General features: G+C 32.4%; 1 protein-coding gene across 4 annotated transcripts in view; it reads right to left on the bottom strand.

Annotated features, from left to right (window-relative positions):
• Positions 1–6,710, bottom strand: part of LOC126832749 (SCY1-like protein 2) — a 97,487-nt gene extending 90,777 nt beyond the window's left edge. For all 4 annotated transcript variants that reach the window (XM_050563652.1, XM_050563653.1, XM_050563654.1 and 1 more), the window contains exon 1: positions 6,483–6,710. The gene's annotated coding sequence lies outside the window, so the exon portion shown is untranslated. The remainder of the gene's footprint in view (positions 1–6,482) is intronic.
• Between the last annotated feature and the right edge of the window lie 11,207 nt (positions 6,711–17,917).

Here is a 17,917-nt window from a genome sequence, read left to right as displayed (position 1 = left end):
GCTACGTTTATAATTATTATGTATATGTTACAACACGGTAGTTAACTCAATGATGAAATGGTGTCAAATTAATTATGGCCCACCTGGACGTAGACGACACTTTAATTAATTTAATTGAACACCGTTTAAACATTATATGACGTGTAATATTTTATAGTGTATTGTATGTTTACCCGCACAACCCCATCAGCTAATAAACCTGTACATTACGGCCATATTATACTCGTTGTATGCGACTTTATCAAATTAACAGTAATGTTTTTTTTTAGTCCTCACAATATTTGGTGTTGTCAATAGTATTCCGTTTTACCAGTGCCATGTGTGTTAAACTCTTTTAGGCGTTTCTCCATTGGCCTGGACTGGACCTAATGCTTTATTAAAACTTGACCAGGTGTCCCAAAAAATGACAATTTTCTCTTAAATTTGTATCATACCGCGTTGTCTTTAGTTTTTACATGGTTCATTTTTTCTTACAAATATCATTGTACCTGTTGTTTTGCCAGTGTACACATCATCGTGAACATGTTTATAATTAATGTGCCGTCGACCTTCATTTAACATACCGATCAGAATTTGACATGAACGCTTATATAGTCCAATACACGTTTAACATTGTTAGACGTTTGCCAGTTTATTATATTATCTATATGGTGTTCATAAATTAAAAGAAACACTGAAACAATGTGACGTTTGTTTTCCCAAGACTCGATGCAGTCAAATAAATGTAAGCAACAGTATTAAATGTGTAGTTTCTTCGTTGAAATACAAATTTAAAGACACTCATGTATAAGTAATAAGTTTGTGCAAGTTAAATAAACGGCCTGTGATGATTTTTTTTTTTAAATACTAAGTTCAATATTTATAACTACTTGTACGTCTTAAATAATGTATAATAAAATCGTTCAAGCCGACAGGGTTTTTTTTTTGTTGAAAAATGTTTAGTTAGTTTAACTGATGGCAAAACAAAAAACTCTTAAATCTTCAGGTGCATAATAACGTTTTCTTTTAGTTCCGGGAATATTGTATTGAATAAAGTCGTCAACGTATTTTACGGCATCCGAGTGAAAAATAGAGCAAGTTAACAGCAATTGTGAACAAAAAAAAAAGAAGAGAAGAGATGAAACAAAAAAAACATCTAAATCCTTGAATAAATTTCGGAAAGTTTTTTCTTAAAACGCTTAAACCACTCGAGTTTTGAGTGCTTTATTATTACAATCACTTCAAAAACAATGTACCCTCGAGATTTCTTTTGGTTTAATTTTCTATACAAAATAATGATATCACAGACGTTTCTTTGTAGAATAAAAAAATTCACCGGACAAACGCGCATTACTTGTTTGAACTATCGTATAAATTAAATAAATAATAAATGTTTTTTTTGCATCGCTGTTTGTAAACAAATTCTGTCTGTTAACGACGTTATTAAATATACAAGAGAATAAGCAAATAAAAAAAAGGGAAATGATTTTGTTTTCCAGTAATTCTGATTGTTTTGTTAAGCTGTTGTATAACAACCAAAATGATTGTCTAAAAAAAATGTAACAGTAAATTATCATTGACATACTTTGTAATTAAAACATGAATTATTAAAGTCCACACCATGCGAATACGGTCGTGTAATTTGTTTTTTCCATATATTTCTATGGGACGACCTTTTCAATAAACAAAGGTAATATGCGACAATATATAATACTTAGACGACCCTTTTGGATTAATCGCGCACCATTGAACGCGGTAGTAAATTAAGATTATCAGCGAACATTTGATTATTCTAAAAAATCGTTAAGAATATTACTTTGAACTTATATTGCAATTTTTAGCGAAAACTAATTAAAATACTTGGAGAAAAACGAAGTGTATTTAATGAATTTTGTGATAGAGTTGTGATTACATAGTTCAACTATTCAAACGTTTTGCTAAGATGTAAATTAAAATATGTCACCAGAAGAGAAGAAAAAGCTTCCGTGCCTATTTAAAAAAGAAACACATTTTTTTCTGACAATTTATTCTTTATACGGCTAATCGGTGATTATCATTAAAATATACAATTGGCCGCTCAAAGCCACATAATATATAATACATACTAATTTTCACAAATCAATTAAACGTGTCTCTCTCTAAACTATAAAATGATGGCTTTTTTTATAAACATTCTCAGTATTAGTAGTTATACAGTATAACTACTTCTCATAATGATTAGACCGATCTATAAAAATTAGCCATAATAACGTGCAGCAATAAACAACCATGGGAGTTAAAATTCTTTAATAGTTTTCTTCTAATATTTCTATCTCTTGCTAGACGTTTAACAACATCACGCTACACATCATATACTCGCAAAACTTGTGTTGATGATATTTTTCCACATTTCAATTTTTTGTTGAACATTTTGTAATGGTTTTTCTATTGTTACACGGTACATGTATACGGTATGTAATAATATTTCCGGAAAAGAAAAATGTAACGAGTTTCAGCGGAAGCGTTTACAACAATTGTATTTTTATTATTGCTTTTTTTACCGTTCTAAAAATTGAGATAAAATAAAATCGATTTCTTTGTTGAAAAAACTCTTTTGATAAATTTTACAAATGCAAATATATAAAACATCTTATCGTAATAGTCGATTATAGTCTGAACTGCATTATACATTAATCTACAAGGAATTCGTTGTTGTTTTAAAAAAAAAAAAAATTCATGTAAACATCCAAGCTAACGCCAAATTAAAGATAATATTAGAAGATTATTATAATTAAGCAAAGGCTTATTACTACCGTTTAAAGTCTCTGTCTGTTTTTGGCACCTACGCAGTTTATCAAACTTTATACATGACGCCTTAACCACCATGTTTAAAATTATAATTAACTTTAGTTGTCTTGGGGATTATTGAGTAAAACAATAGTAATAATAATAATGATATATTAGACGTGTGTAACACTTTAGCGCGCTGAGATCGGTGTACATAAAATAGTTTGCATAACCACATATTATTTTGTTGTTATTAAATTAATTTGATTTTATCTTAAAGTAGAACATGTTGTGATGATGGACAAGTGTTTTGGATAACTTTGGACAGTAGCGTGACAAACGATCATTTCAGAGGCAATCACCTATACCATAGAAGTGGGTAGATAATTTGCGTTTGGGGAAAGAATAACTTTGGCTCTCTATAGTTTTGAGCTCGTCCCACCACTGACTGAGCGAGTCTTTTAACGAAAAAACAGTTTGGAAACTGTTCCGATTCATTTGCGACTTGCGAGTAGTTTTGTTACTCAAAAACACCGTAGGTTTGATGTTATAACACTATAATATGCACTTCTAGTCTGTTGGAAGTTGTATGCGCATACACCAGTGGAGGGTTTGACGGGGAAGGGAAGGAGTGGTAAGGCAGACATCTCCCATCTATTATAAGATTCTGGTTTAAATGTTTAAAGAAGTAGTACAATGTGGATCATGATGAGATTGACAGATTTATCCAGACCTTTTGCACCATTTCGGTATTCACCAAACGAACATTTCCTCGAATTTCAATCACCGCGTTTCACAATACATTGTAATCATATGGAATACCGAGCAAAGCGGTGGGGTTTTTTTTTTTTTTTGTTATTATTCTTTTACAAAATAGGATTTATAAGATATAGGTAGGTGGGTACATATTATTATAACGAGATACGTCTCCTCGGTGTATGGTAGCCGCCGGTCACGTTCGGTAACATTTATAATAACTTCGACTTACCGGGTCACGTGCGCGACACAATTTGTAAACGCGCCTCACGACCATTTTGTGCGTTTCCGCATATGAATTTTCCTCTGGAGAAGAAAATTACACGCGTGACGGCCTATCGTTGTTGTATACTTGCTGTATAATTTCACAGACTACCTTTTTGGGTTTAGGTCGGCGCCACAATGACGGTTACCGCGTAAGTCGATTGAAGCTCACACCGTACACAGGTGCTGCGGCTGAGAGATAGCTTAACCACCCCCACCTCCACCGGTATCGTGGTGCGTAACTTTTTATTTGTGTGATTATATAAATCGTTTTTTGAAGATCTAAAGTTTCAATGAAATATGCCTACCAGCACACGATTGTGTTTGTTTGCACACACATGTGATCATACACAAGAACAAAAACGCACAAAAACTTCGCGGTATGATTTGCACGGGCAGCTTTTACGCGTACATACAACGGTATAAATACGTTTCCCCCTTTGGGAATAAAAGGCACAATAATGATAAAACATCATCACGTGTATGAATAGGTGCTCTGAGTATGACGCCAATGTTTTTCGCCCACATTAGTGGTCCGCGTGAGCAGACTTGGGGTTCTCTTTGTTTTCCCCCTCGCGCAGCGCATTCCCGACGGGGACTTAGCACGTTGGGTTAACCTAAGTATAAAAAAAAAAAAAAGAATAAAGAAAGGAAAATAAAAGGACGGGTATGAGAAAAGAAAAAAAATCATCGCCAAAGCTCCATGACAACAAAGTGTATGCTTTAATGAAAAAAAATTCGACATTATCGACAAAATGTTGTAAACACATCTTAGAGATTTTAATTAAATTAATTGATTTCCCGTAAGCAGCGAGTCACGTTTAAGTCTGACTCGGATGCTCTCCGAGGAGAAAGACAACAAAACAAAAACAAATAAACCCGTTGAACTTCAAAATTCATCAAGTGCGATGATTGATCTCGTCCAATGGTCTATGTTTACTTTATGTATAACTTTATACGACACTAACCAGCGACAATGACTGTACAGTTTATTTATTTTTTTATTAAGTTCTTCGAAACGTATGGATCCGAAATATGTTTTACTTAATCCAATACTATCTATCATACCGTATCCTTTTTGTATTATTTTCAGCAGGCATTTTTTTTTTTTTAATAATAATAAAAACTATAGATTGTATTATGAGTAAGTCGATATAACGAACGCATAACCGATAATATAAATTTCCATAGACAAACTGATCGCTCCCCAACAGCCATTATCTGTACCTAAGTAGTCGAGTTTCGATTATGTATCGGTAAAGAGCGTGATATAACAAGGCAATAGGGGATTAAACTTCCTCGTTACCACGATATAACTTATCTGAACTTAACACAATAGTACGTGTGTTATTTTGTTGTTTACTGTACACTCCGCGTTTAACACATCTCAATATATAATTATATAGTACACTAATTATAAAATTAATAAACACAATTTTTAAAAACATATACATATTAGGTATGTTGATGTACTGTATTTGATAACCATCCAGTTATAAAATGTAAATATTATTATTATTTAACAATGTCTATTGGTTACTAACAATGATCGAGCTAGTGTACTACGGCACACTTTAGTTCACACTGAATTAATCATTCGTTAGACGTTTAGCCGATGATAACATATTATAATCTATTGCAAGATAATTAACCGTTAAATCGGTAGTGTCGCCATTATTCTGCCAAGTTGCTTTTAAAAAAGTTTCGCTCGAATGAATTTAATTTTATAATCTAAACGAACGTGGTTTAATATAGTATTTTTAACAGGCCAACTACTACGCTGAGCACTAATTAGAATATTATGGTCGAGATAAAACCCATTTACGCTGATTAAGCTTTAAACCCAATATATAACGATGAACATGTTAGATTCCAATTTTCGTGCATTAATTTTCATATTCATTTAAACAGTTTATAAAACCACTTTATGGACACAAACAAGTGTTATTTAAGTATATTTTCTTCTATTCTGTACACTTTATGTAGCTCCTAACCATTTTTGTTTTTTAAATCATTAAAATATTGAATGTGTTGCACGATAATAAATTATAGAATATATAAGTTAACCTAGAAAAAACTTGAGCAGCACTAGTGCTTTTATATAGATATAGTATAGAACAAAACATTAAAATAAAACCTCAACCACAAAAAAAAACCCCATTTTAGATTACATTTCAGTAGTAATCAGCGCCCAAAACAGTATAGGTACGCTAAAGTGTATTATTATGTTTGATTAATTTAAAGATAATAATATGATTGAAAACATAGATATTAAAAAATCTATATATAAACCAAAAAGGGCATTTCGAATTCGGTCATTCTTTAATATGTGACCTATTTTCGGCCTTTGACCTATTACTTTTCTATCGTGATGTATATAATTAATCACTCTGACTAATAAATTTGTGTGTGTACCCACAATTATTAGATCCGAATACACTTACAAAAAATATATATATTATCGAAACCGTGCGGGGTCGTCGACTGTACGTTATAAACCATATTACCGGGACCGACTCGGCTGAGATTGTATTTTTTTTTTTTTTGCACCCGACATATTATTATTATTATCATACACGCCGTACACAGTGGTGTATAACGCACACGATTATAATAATTAGTTACCCATTTCAATTGTAATTCCCCACCGTTCCGGAGACGGAGACGGCGGTCGTGGAAAGCGCACGCCGCGGGGTAGAGCTACTTGTTGTACTCACCTGTTGCGACGATTTGACGACGGCAGTGGTCGTAACGGCGGCGGCGGCGGCGGCGGCGGCGAGGGGTAACACACATAAACGTATACTACAGCGTGTACAGGGCAAAGCACGGCCGCGCACTCTACTCACAATGGAACTCCCAATACGTATACACACGCTGCACGACGGTTTCGCTGTACACACTATATAATATTATATTATGTTGTAGTAAAACCGTGCAAACTTGTGACCGTCCGTCCGGCGGTGTACCGCTCACTGGTACTGGCGCGCGACTCCGGACCCTGCGAACCAACAAGTTGCCCTGTAGCGCTGGCGGTGGCGGCTTTTCATTTTTCGCCGGATTTTCAAAACTACTTTAAAATATCCTTCTTCTTGTTGCCCGCCGCCGCGGCTCTTGTGCTCCGTCTCCACAGGAACACCACGGTGCGTGCCTATACCTGTCTTACCTGTCGTCTACATATCATTATCTCTATGTCCGTGTGTCGTTCCGGAGACGTGCGAGCATAATTTATGCCCAGCTCGTAGCCGGTGGTCCTCGCCAGCCCGCCGGCTTGCACTACACCTGCAGATTTAAGTCACAGACACGACCCAATCGATACGACCCGGTTACGCGAAAATTGAAGATTATATTTTTGACGGGTCCTTGCCCTCGGTAATGTCGACCATAGCTCACCCCGCTTACGCACACGACGTTGTGATTTGTCACTATTATGATACTTGTATTTTAGACTGGCCATACCTCCGAACAGAGTCACTCGGTCTCGCCGCGATAACAGACAAAGACCGATTTAGATACTTTTGACGGACCGTACGAGCCGGTCATTATTTATAAACGTCCGTCGAGTCTTTCTCGTCAACAATAATAGACATATCAACCATATATAGGTTACTATTTAACTTGCCTTTTAAAACTCGTCTTCAAATTAATACCCTTAGTTGAAGTATTAAAATCTGAACTCCGCCATTCACTATGATGAATACTGTAATCGCAACTTAAATGTTAAACGTGAACATAATTTGATAACAATGCTTAGACATGAAATATACCTATAATCTCTTAAATATTTTACAGACTTGGACGGAACTCGACGAATTCTTCGAAGTGATCAGAATAATTCTCATTCAGGCGTCGGAAGTTTGGCTCGTTTCGCATACATTATTAGTAATGGCCTATTAGGAATGAAAAAAAGAGCTTTAATATATTTTAGCTAGCTATTGTTGCTGGACGTATTATGACAGTTATAAATTCTCAAAATTATTCGCCCGAGGTATACATTTCTTAACTTGAGATTTGTACTGAACGTTGCCAATAAATTTTCGTGAGCTGAGCAGTAATGACCGTAAACAAAATACTAATTGTCATATAGCAAATAATTGTTTTATTTCATTGAAAAATATTACGCTTATAGTTTGCATTTTTAACAAGCATTTCTTCATACATTTTTATAAAGCCATTTTAAAGTTTTTAACCGTTTGTTAACCGATTTTCTTTCTTCTCGAATTCCTACCTTACCCTTGTTATTAAATTTAATATTATAGCTATCGCAATAAATCGTTTTCGAAATAATAACTTTAAACCTAATAAAAGTATAGAAAACAGTTCTCAAGTACTATTGCTAAAAGTTTTTGTTAAAACATTTGTTCCGGACTAGTTTTAATATGCGTCTTTAGAATTATCACTACTGGCTTTGTAACAAAATAAACTAGTTAATGCTTAGATATATTTTTACATTATTAAACTATTGTGCTATTTTTTATGTTAAAACTTCTATTGTTGAATATTCTGAACAATTGTGTTCCTAGAAAATATTCACTAACTATGAACTAATTACATATTATGTAGGTACACTTCAATATTTTCTTTCTAACAAGACTTCAGTATTAGTATAAGGACATGATATTTTAGATGTGTTAACAAAATATAGATCAACGTTTGTATATAATATTTCGTGCCATTTTTTCTGGATAAATTCTTCAAAGACAAGTAAAAAAATGTATTTGATTCCATTTAGGTATGGTATACGTTTGTTTTGTAGGCTCACATTCTCAGTCTACAAAAGCGGCTCAAAGGTATATTTCGAATTTTATCGATCCCACTTTGGTGTGAACTCATTCGTAATATTTGAGATGTCATTTCTCAAAAAACACTATTGTCGAACGTCGTGCTTTTGTTGTGACGTGACTTCAGCGAGAAAGTTAACATATGCGACATGTTTTCAAAAAACAAATCAAACTTTTGCAGGCCAACCTAAACTCTATGTAAATTACAATGACGTGTTACTTGAAAATTCCATTAAAAAGTTGTAGCACGTTACAGTTTAAACAGAATGCAAACGTTATAAAACACATAAAACATAGAATGTATGTATTTCGCCTTTGAGCAATAAATACTGAATAACAAACTAAATGTTGTTAAAACGCTAAAACCGTATTAAATACAAAACTCCTAAATTTCGGACGATTTTTTTACAACTACGCGCTTTATTAATTAGCGTGCTGCCTTTAAGTTAAGGTTGCCAATAAACACAAACTAAATCACTAAATTTTGTACGAAAAGCGGAGATAAATTGTGTGGCGCCACCGAAGTGAAATGGAAATCTAATCGGAACTATTGCAATGTGTTAAGCAACCATTTTAAATATAAGACGGAACGAAAACACAGATTAGGTACTTCACAATACACGAATTAATTATACAGACGGTGAGCCATTTTAAAGATATAAACCTGAGAATATCAACACAAACACTAAAAACAAGACATTTTCAAATTCTAGTTTTATTTTGAATTACAAATTATACAAAATATAATAGTTGATATTATGTAATATTCCTATAAATATTGTTATGTAATCATTTGGGTGTTTTGTTAGCTTTACTATATTTTTGTAAGTCAAAATTGGACTACAACGTCGGCGCTGTAAATAGGCAATTTCGCTACATCGGTGTGTTCAAACGAAAATATCTTGTACTGAATAACATTACCTTTTACACTTAAATCATTATTAATTGAAGTCCTACTATTTTAGACTTTTCTTGTGTTTTCGAAAACAGACCGCAATCCGACACTAATTTCAAGGATATATACCAATTGGTAAACCTAACATAATATACAATTGTTTTATTTAATATATAAGAAAGATACAAATATAACTAGAACCACATTATATTTTATAGAAAATCCACAGGCATAACATTCGAAACAACGATATTGTTTAACTCTTTTAATGGTGTTTTTCACATTTTTATTCTCAGCACGTTTTCAAAATTGAATTGTGCAACTCGTTGTTTAAATCTATACGTTCGTCCGACTTTCCCGACTTTATTGGAAATAAATATTAAATACCTGCACCCCCCTAGAAACCTACCCTCTTGTAGTTCCAACCCCCTCGCCGCCCTTACTCGCCCCAAAATGTATACGACCCATTCAATTTTGCATGCCAAACGTCAGCCATACCTACTGTACGGTCCTCCGGACAAGAACATTATTAATGCCAAACAGTATTCTGTGAGCTGCAAGCATTATCGCTGAGGTATTAAGAATAAAACGTTTGCAGACAAAATTATATTTGAGTATTTGAGAAGAAACAAAAAAAAACAACCGGAAATAGCTTAAAAGAGAATGTTAAAAGATGGATGTATGAAAAAATGAGAAGTTATATAAAATAGAATTAGATATGAATGTAGGTAAGTATAAAGAAGAGTTTAGTATTTTCGTTAATAGCTAGGAAATTGAAAGAAATATTATTGTATTTCTTTAAGAATGCAAAAAAATGTATCTAACTGTTTTTATAGAACAGTTTATATATTTTATAAACTACTTTTACGCTTGACGTTTGCAATAACAAATTCGCCAAACGGTCTTGGCAAAACAAGAAATAGTCGCGATTTTTGAAATGCTAGAAAGAATGCGCTTCGCAAACACGGTCGACTTATTGTAAGTATAACATTTTAAAAACGGGGCTATATATATATATATATATTATATTATTGTATTTGAAGCTCAAATGTGTCCATGACAGTAGGAAGTCGACTGAAGCGAGCAAATGGAAGCAACCGTGCGTAAGGTCAAATATATAATTGAACGTGCGCAGCACTTAGCTTGCATCTTTCGCATTGATGGTGTTCTAATATCATTACTGTGATTGTTGTTTTTATATTTATTTTAAATACTATACAAAAATGTGAGTTTTATACAATACAAATTTTAAGTAATAGTAGGTACATAAAACTTGTATACAATATAATACATATAATGTTTTTGCTTTGAAATGTACAAAATAAAAACATGGTACTGTACACAAGTTATGTAAAAAGCCAATAAGGGTGAAAAAAAATACATGGAATATACGGTACTACACGAATGATGTAGTTCTATTAGCTCGTTAAATTTCGTAAATATGTTATAGTTATTATATCATATTATATTAACATTATATTGAAGAATAAACTTTAAATAACTATATAGTACACACCTATAGCGTAATTTAAATTTTAAATAAAACCAGGAAATTGTAACATGAGCTACATAATATGAGTATGTAATAATGCAAACAGCTGTAACCTCATATTGCAATTACCATTAATTGCGAATGGCGAGTCGCGCATACTGTTATGTATCTTGAACGTTCAGTGTACACAATAAACCGCCAATGAATAACTTATAATATTATTTCAGTATTAACATTCATAAAACTGTATAATGGGTAATAAGTTAATTGTTGAGTCATGACGTCGGCTCAAAAATTCTATAAAATGTGTGTTTTTTAATCACTTTACATATATTATTTGGCCAATATAGTTGTCTCTACACTCAAAAGATTACCTTGATTATTAAATATTATGTTAGGTACTTACAAACCCAACTACAAGCAGGCAATTAGTTACAATGACATCTAATATTATCTTTATAAAATTATATAGGTACCTTTAAAACTAATCAATAAAGAGTAAGAGAGATCCGTTACATTTAACGATATAGAATATTGTTGATCTAACCTTTTGTTGCATTTTTTCTCTCATTTTCTCTAGTAAAATTGTATGTACGATTCTATAACCATAAATATAACCTTATTATTCTAATTATGGATCATTCACGACATTACACAATAAGCCTATACTTATAAACAAGAGTTTATCGCTAAATCTGCCGTCAGTAGAATTTTCCCTTTAACAAACTTAAAACTAGTTGGACTTTTTTTTCGATAAGTTTTAGCGTACCTAACAAATATTAACGATGAAATGTATATATATATATCAAATGTTAGGTTGTTTCCTCAGGTTTGAAGAAGGAGTGGAACTTTTATATTGTCGTTGTTAAAAAAATACCTTCAGTCAACAATATCTGATATAGATATGGAATATTACAGATGCAGAAATCGGTCCAGCCAAATCGGTTATTATAAAATATTTTGTTTCTGTAAAGTATAAATACATAAAGTAGGGTTGTTTTTCTATCCCATTCTCGAGTTTCTTTAATTTAATTTTCTCTAATGTCTTTATTATTAAATTATATTTTTCTATTTGCTTGCCATAGATTATCTTTCGTGTATGTAATATGCATGTTGTTCGTTGCCGAAACTGTTTACGTACCAAATTATTTAAAATTCTGTTCTAGTATTTATAATGTACTTTTCTTTACAACCGCATTTAGGTTGGTTTAACATCAGAATTATGTCCTCCGGGCAAGATGCTACGATGCGGTGGTTTCCCGTTGCTTACCGCATTAAAGGGAATAGCTATTTCTATCACAAGACAGTTATTCGCCTAAAATTTTTTTAAAAATACCAGTGACCTAGTTTCGAGCCATGACCAACTCGGTCTCTTCCTTAGTCTCCTTGTGATTAATTTAATCATCCCGATTAATGTTATTCAGTTAAACAAAATCTTAAAATACACTATGTATATTATTGAAAACAGATCCGTTTATTAAAAACTAGATAATTATTAAATTCCTTATTAAACACGTTTATGGTAAATTTAAAATTTACAGATAAGCGTGTCCACATTATAATATTTCTATTGATTTCTTATGTTTCGCTTTAAATACTAAACGTTAAACGCGAATTAAGTATAAACACATGCATGGTTATGGCAATTTTTTTAAAATTATTATATACATGTTTGTTAACCGTGATAAAAAAGTTTTTTGACGTTTATAAACTAAAAAAGCCACCCAACACATGGTACTACAAGTGCCTAAAATTAAAAAAAAATTCAACCATAATTAATCGAATATTAAATATTTAATTAAACATCAAACTAACACAACGAAAAAATCATATACAACAAAGACTGTTGTTGCCGGTTGGCGTTCGTTATTTTCGGAAACTTGCACGGAAATAAATATTTCAGAATGGAGTTACTTTGAGTTTAGAATATATAAATATGAAGTTAACTCGAGCTGATAGGTTGGAAAGGCTGAGTTCATAATAAATTGACAAAAAGACAGACGTATGTATAGGTATGTTTGTTTTATATCTTACGCACTTGTATTCTAAAAGTAAAAAAAAAAAGAGAGAATTATTTAACAATAAGAAAATTCATTGACAAAGCGCTACATGTCAGTAATTGTTACCCAATTCTATAGCGAGACATCTTATGTCGTCCGATGTTGTTTACACTTTTATATACTTATCTATGTTAACACTTTACATCCGACGTCGTTTCTTAAATAATAAAGGCTAGAAATACCAGTTTTATATTCTAAATTTATTTACAAAACGTGTACTGAATATTATGGTCTTCGTCGATAAGCACAGTTTATAAAGCACAATTACTGAAGTTCGAAAAACATTCTGTAAAGTAGCAAATCGTGTTAGGTATGGTATACAAACAGGGATCGTCATTGGGAGTAATACTATTTACCTATTATTTGGATATTAAAAAAATTTCGGTCCAATTATAGCTTCAAACTTGTTTTAAAAGAGAAGGGAAACTTGAGTTTTATTTATTTGTAGAATAACTATGTATGTTACGCTAATTAACGAGCTTTTATTAGTTTAAATGTGTCTTTGAGTATAATTGTTTTATGTCAAATTCAGTTTTTTATACATAAAATACAATTTAAATGAAAATTATTGCGTCATCTCGATCCATCAACATTCAACACTATGTTCGCTTTGAAGAAATTGCAAAAAAAAAAAAAATGTATTTTCATGGTAAACTTTTTACAAATATTCTTGTCTGCGGATTTTTTATGTTTCCATTGTCTACATAAAAGCCCAACCGTATATCTACAACTCGTAGTTCTAAAAAATATATATATTGCGACAAACGCATATTACTTTTCCGCTAACCGAATTACATATAGAGAATCGTCTTACGCAGAAAGTACAAAGTATATGTGCTCGGCCGTAAAGCAACTGTAGGCTTTGCGATTCCAGTGGGAGATAACCCAAGCGAGAGGAGAATGGTATGGATAGTCAAAGGCCACCTATAGGTAGCAGCTGGTCGAACGGTGTAACAACAACGGTCAACGCATTCAATATAAACAGAAATACCTTGTTGTAAAAATAACATACATTTTTTAAAGCGAAAAAAAATAATGCCCTTTACGTTCTCTCGTCGTTTTTATACGTCCACAGAAAAAGTTTACAGTTTTCATTGTACTATTACATTTACAACGCACTGCACTTGGTAGGTACTTTTACACAAAATGGTCAAGTGTACCCTATATATATATATATATGAATGTATGCATCTAGATTAGGTTAATTCGCGAGAAATTAACCCACCGTTATAATATTGTTATTGACTTTGAAACTTTGAGAGAGAGATACTGCTCGTTAAGTTGCGGTAACGTGCATTGTATGCCTACCGGACACGGCCGTAATGAAATACTGTATGTCCGCATCAGATAACTCATGTTGTAATACACCTACGTTAGTAGTGTTGTCCAATGACTTAAGAAATAAATACCATTGATTACAACGACCCACAACAACGCACGTGCTGCATAAAACACTTAAACTAAAAGGAATATGGGACCTTGTCCGCTAGAGTTCTTTCGAAGTCAACAAAATATAAATATATATATATATATATATATATTTATCTGTGTCCTTCGGTCGAAAAAGGGCTGAAGTCACTCATTTGCTGTGTGGCTTACTTTGTTGTATACATTTTGACCATCTTTTCGTTGAGTAAACACAAAACGGCACTTTCAGGATAAAAATTTAAAAATATATGAAGTTTTGTAAAAAAGAAAAAAGTTGGACACAGAGCCTTACGAAAAATCAAAACTATAAAGCTCATATGCTAAAAGTTACAATTAGTGGAGTAATGACCGTTATTGATCGAAGCCAAATTGATGGTGCAATATTAATAAGGATATACCGCTAAACACGAAACACTGTGAAGCTGATGAACTCGGAAGTTGAAATAGCGCTTGTGCCGTGACCCTTTGAATGGAATTAAATTTTGAAATTTAAATGTACATATACATGTATACATACAAGCACAGCTATCCGACACTCGACCGTGTGTTGCCTAGGTCGGGCTGGGACATCCTATTAGTATGCCGCGGTGGTACAGTAGTGGGAACGTTTTTGTTCAAAGTGACTATTGGTTCAATCGTTCGTTTCCTTATTCCACGGCGAAACCCATGCACAGACCACAGCCGCAATCCGTCCGAGTACGCTCATCGTTAATATTCAAAATCAATAACAATCACCGGTAGCTTAACGACAATTTGAACAACTGCCAATCGCACGTTATTGCATTTTTTTTCCAATGAAAACTTTCGCTGACTAACGATTGTCATTCACACGCAAGCACCTGTCATCTATTTTACAATATATATAATATATTTATTCATTTATTTATTTACATGTATATTGGTAAGTCCAAAAGCGAGTCATTTGATTTTATGATTGAATTTCTATTTGCATTCGAATCATATTTGAATATATTATTATAACGTTATAACCCAAAACAGCCACATCCAGATATCCGTCACTCGTATTATTTTTATTCTTATGCGTTCAGATCACACAGAGAGATACTAGGACAGATCTGTTTACTACGAAAATTTCTTTCTTAGATCGCTATTATATTATGGCCCCAAAGAGCAGCTGGGGGCAATCATCGTTTACTTGATAAATGGTAATAGAATTTGAATAAACGACACCCTCATTCCGTGTGAACGGGACAGGTTCGCAATGAGTAATCTTAAAATATATTCTTTCTAATTTATATTAGCTGTTTAAACTCGAAAAATGAATTAAATGTATTCTACAAAACCATGCAAAATGTTAGTATAAAGCTCTATAATTTTTTTAAAAGCCAAAAATGACTAGAGCAACATAGAAGTACAATATTCTGCTCGCCAGATACTTATTTTAGCCATCTAGGATTTATAAATGATAAATACATAAATTAGACAAATGCATTTACAAGTATAATCAACTGTGATCGAAACTTTACATAGTATTTATGTTCCAAATGTTACTAGTTAAAAAATGACGCACTCGATGAAATATTTCCAACAAAACTGGATACCAAGTGGGGATTTTAAATACTTAAGCATCGATCTAATGCTTAAAAAGTATAAGTTAAATAAAATTGTATTTTTTCGTCTGCCTGAAACACAATTGTATTACAAACGAATCCGATTACTTTATTTGGGCTCATCAAATAACATATAATATGATTGATACTTCATGGAAAAACTTCTCCCACAAAGTACATAAGTGTTAAAGCTGATTTTTCCAAGCTTGATTAATCTACCTTGTCCTATTAGTTTAACGTTCAACCGTCTGACAGAAGACGGCTGCAAAATGGTATTTTTGGTACATTTTGAATGGGGTCTAATGTAGCGAGAGGGTTGGTAAGATATTATCGGTTTAGTGACAGAGCTGTTGACATCTCATAATATTATTAACTTATCAATTTCCTCAAAACGTTTCAGAGCGGTATCACAAACGTCGCTTCATAGACATCGGTTCTATGGAATGTTTCACTACAGTCATTCCCATAAACAACCGACTATCTTTGTACATCTTTGTTGTCGTGCATGGGCGTGACGTCCCAACTATAAATTAGGGTAACTCTCTATAATATGATAATCTTTAAGAGTTTTGTTGCTAAGTACATTGTAAACAATATCTTGTTTCTCTCTACACGGCATTCGCAGCTTATTTTCTGAATATCAATGATCTCCTTGAGATATTGTAAAAGTTCAAAGGAAGTTCTAGAAAACAAGCGACTACAATCGATAAATTCAAGTACAGTAGAGTAGTTTTAAGTAGATACATACATATACATATACATAGATATATTTGTTTAGCCTTACACACAATATTAAATTGATATGTAATATTTGGATACCTGGTTTAAAAATTCATTTTTTATTCTGAATTTTTAGTAAAATTGAGGGGTGTGCGGCGAAGTGGAGCAACTACAATTTAACAAAGCCGCGAATTTTTTCAAAGTAAAAATTTAAAGTATTTCATTTTTTTTTTCACTTATTAGTATGGTAAGTGGTGGTAGTATTTCATTATAATTTAATAACTCTATCCGTCTGACGGTCAAACGTTGTAAAGTTAAGCATTTTTTTTTTGTTTTAATTGTTATTTCTTTGATTTTTAGCTGCATTTGCTTCATTAAATTACATTGACCCACTTCTACCTAAAATCAAAACAATCTGTTGTCGGCTAATAACCCGGCGATCAAACCAATTAATGTACCGCCATGGCGTCGTTAGTAGAAAACAACAGGTGATAAAATCCCTTGAAAACGGTTTTCTGTGTCGATTTAAGAGCGGCCGTTTTCATACATGGTTAATCCAGTGGGTTTACACCATGTCACTATTTTATTAGCTTCCAGGATTCGAGAGTGTTTTACAATTTGTAATTGCATTTTGTTTAATGTTTTTTTAGGTACGTTTGAATATCCTATAACAATAATATTACATGATAACCTCTGACATTTCTTTTTAATATTTTCATATTAATGTATAGAGCTTAAAATATTATGCCTAAAATTTACATTAATAATTTACTGTCTTATAATTTACAATTATAAGGCAGAAATGAAATATACAAGAGTAAAGGAATTACACAACCGAGCATAACTATACATACATTATTATCTACGAAGAACCCTAATTTACAATATAAACGTTTTTAAATATTATGTAAACGTTATTTAAATGCATTCTGTTGCAGATATTTCCATTATTTCCATTTATTTACAATCCGTTCAACACCTGTTATATAATTATTGAACAAATGCAAATAGATGATTCTCTGTATTGCTTAGTTGTATTAACCATATAAATAGAATTTCGATTATTTTGATATTCGAATTGGTCATTCAATCACTACTGTCAATTCAAAGAGAAAAAAAACAAATCGATAGTAATATAAAATAATGTTGTTTTTAAACAAAATAAACAAAGTTTAAATGATGTTTATACTTTTTTCAATATCACTGTT

Source organism: Adelges cooleyi, unplaced genomic scaffold, assembly GCF_023614345.1.
Source record: "Adelges cooleyi isolate 19-005CV unplaced genomic scaffold, UGA_ACOO_1.1 ACOO_flye_CR_arks_rails_tigmint_CR_PRNA_167, whole genome shotgun sequence".
NCBI classification, from domain to species: domain Eukaryota; kingdom Metazoa; phylum Arthropoda; class Insecta; order Hemiptera; family Adelgidae; genus Adelges; species Adelges cooleyi.
This window is presented reverse-complemented; position numbering and strand designations above follow the sequence as displayed.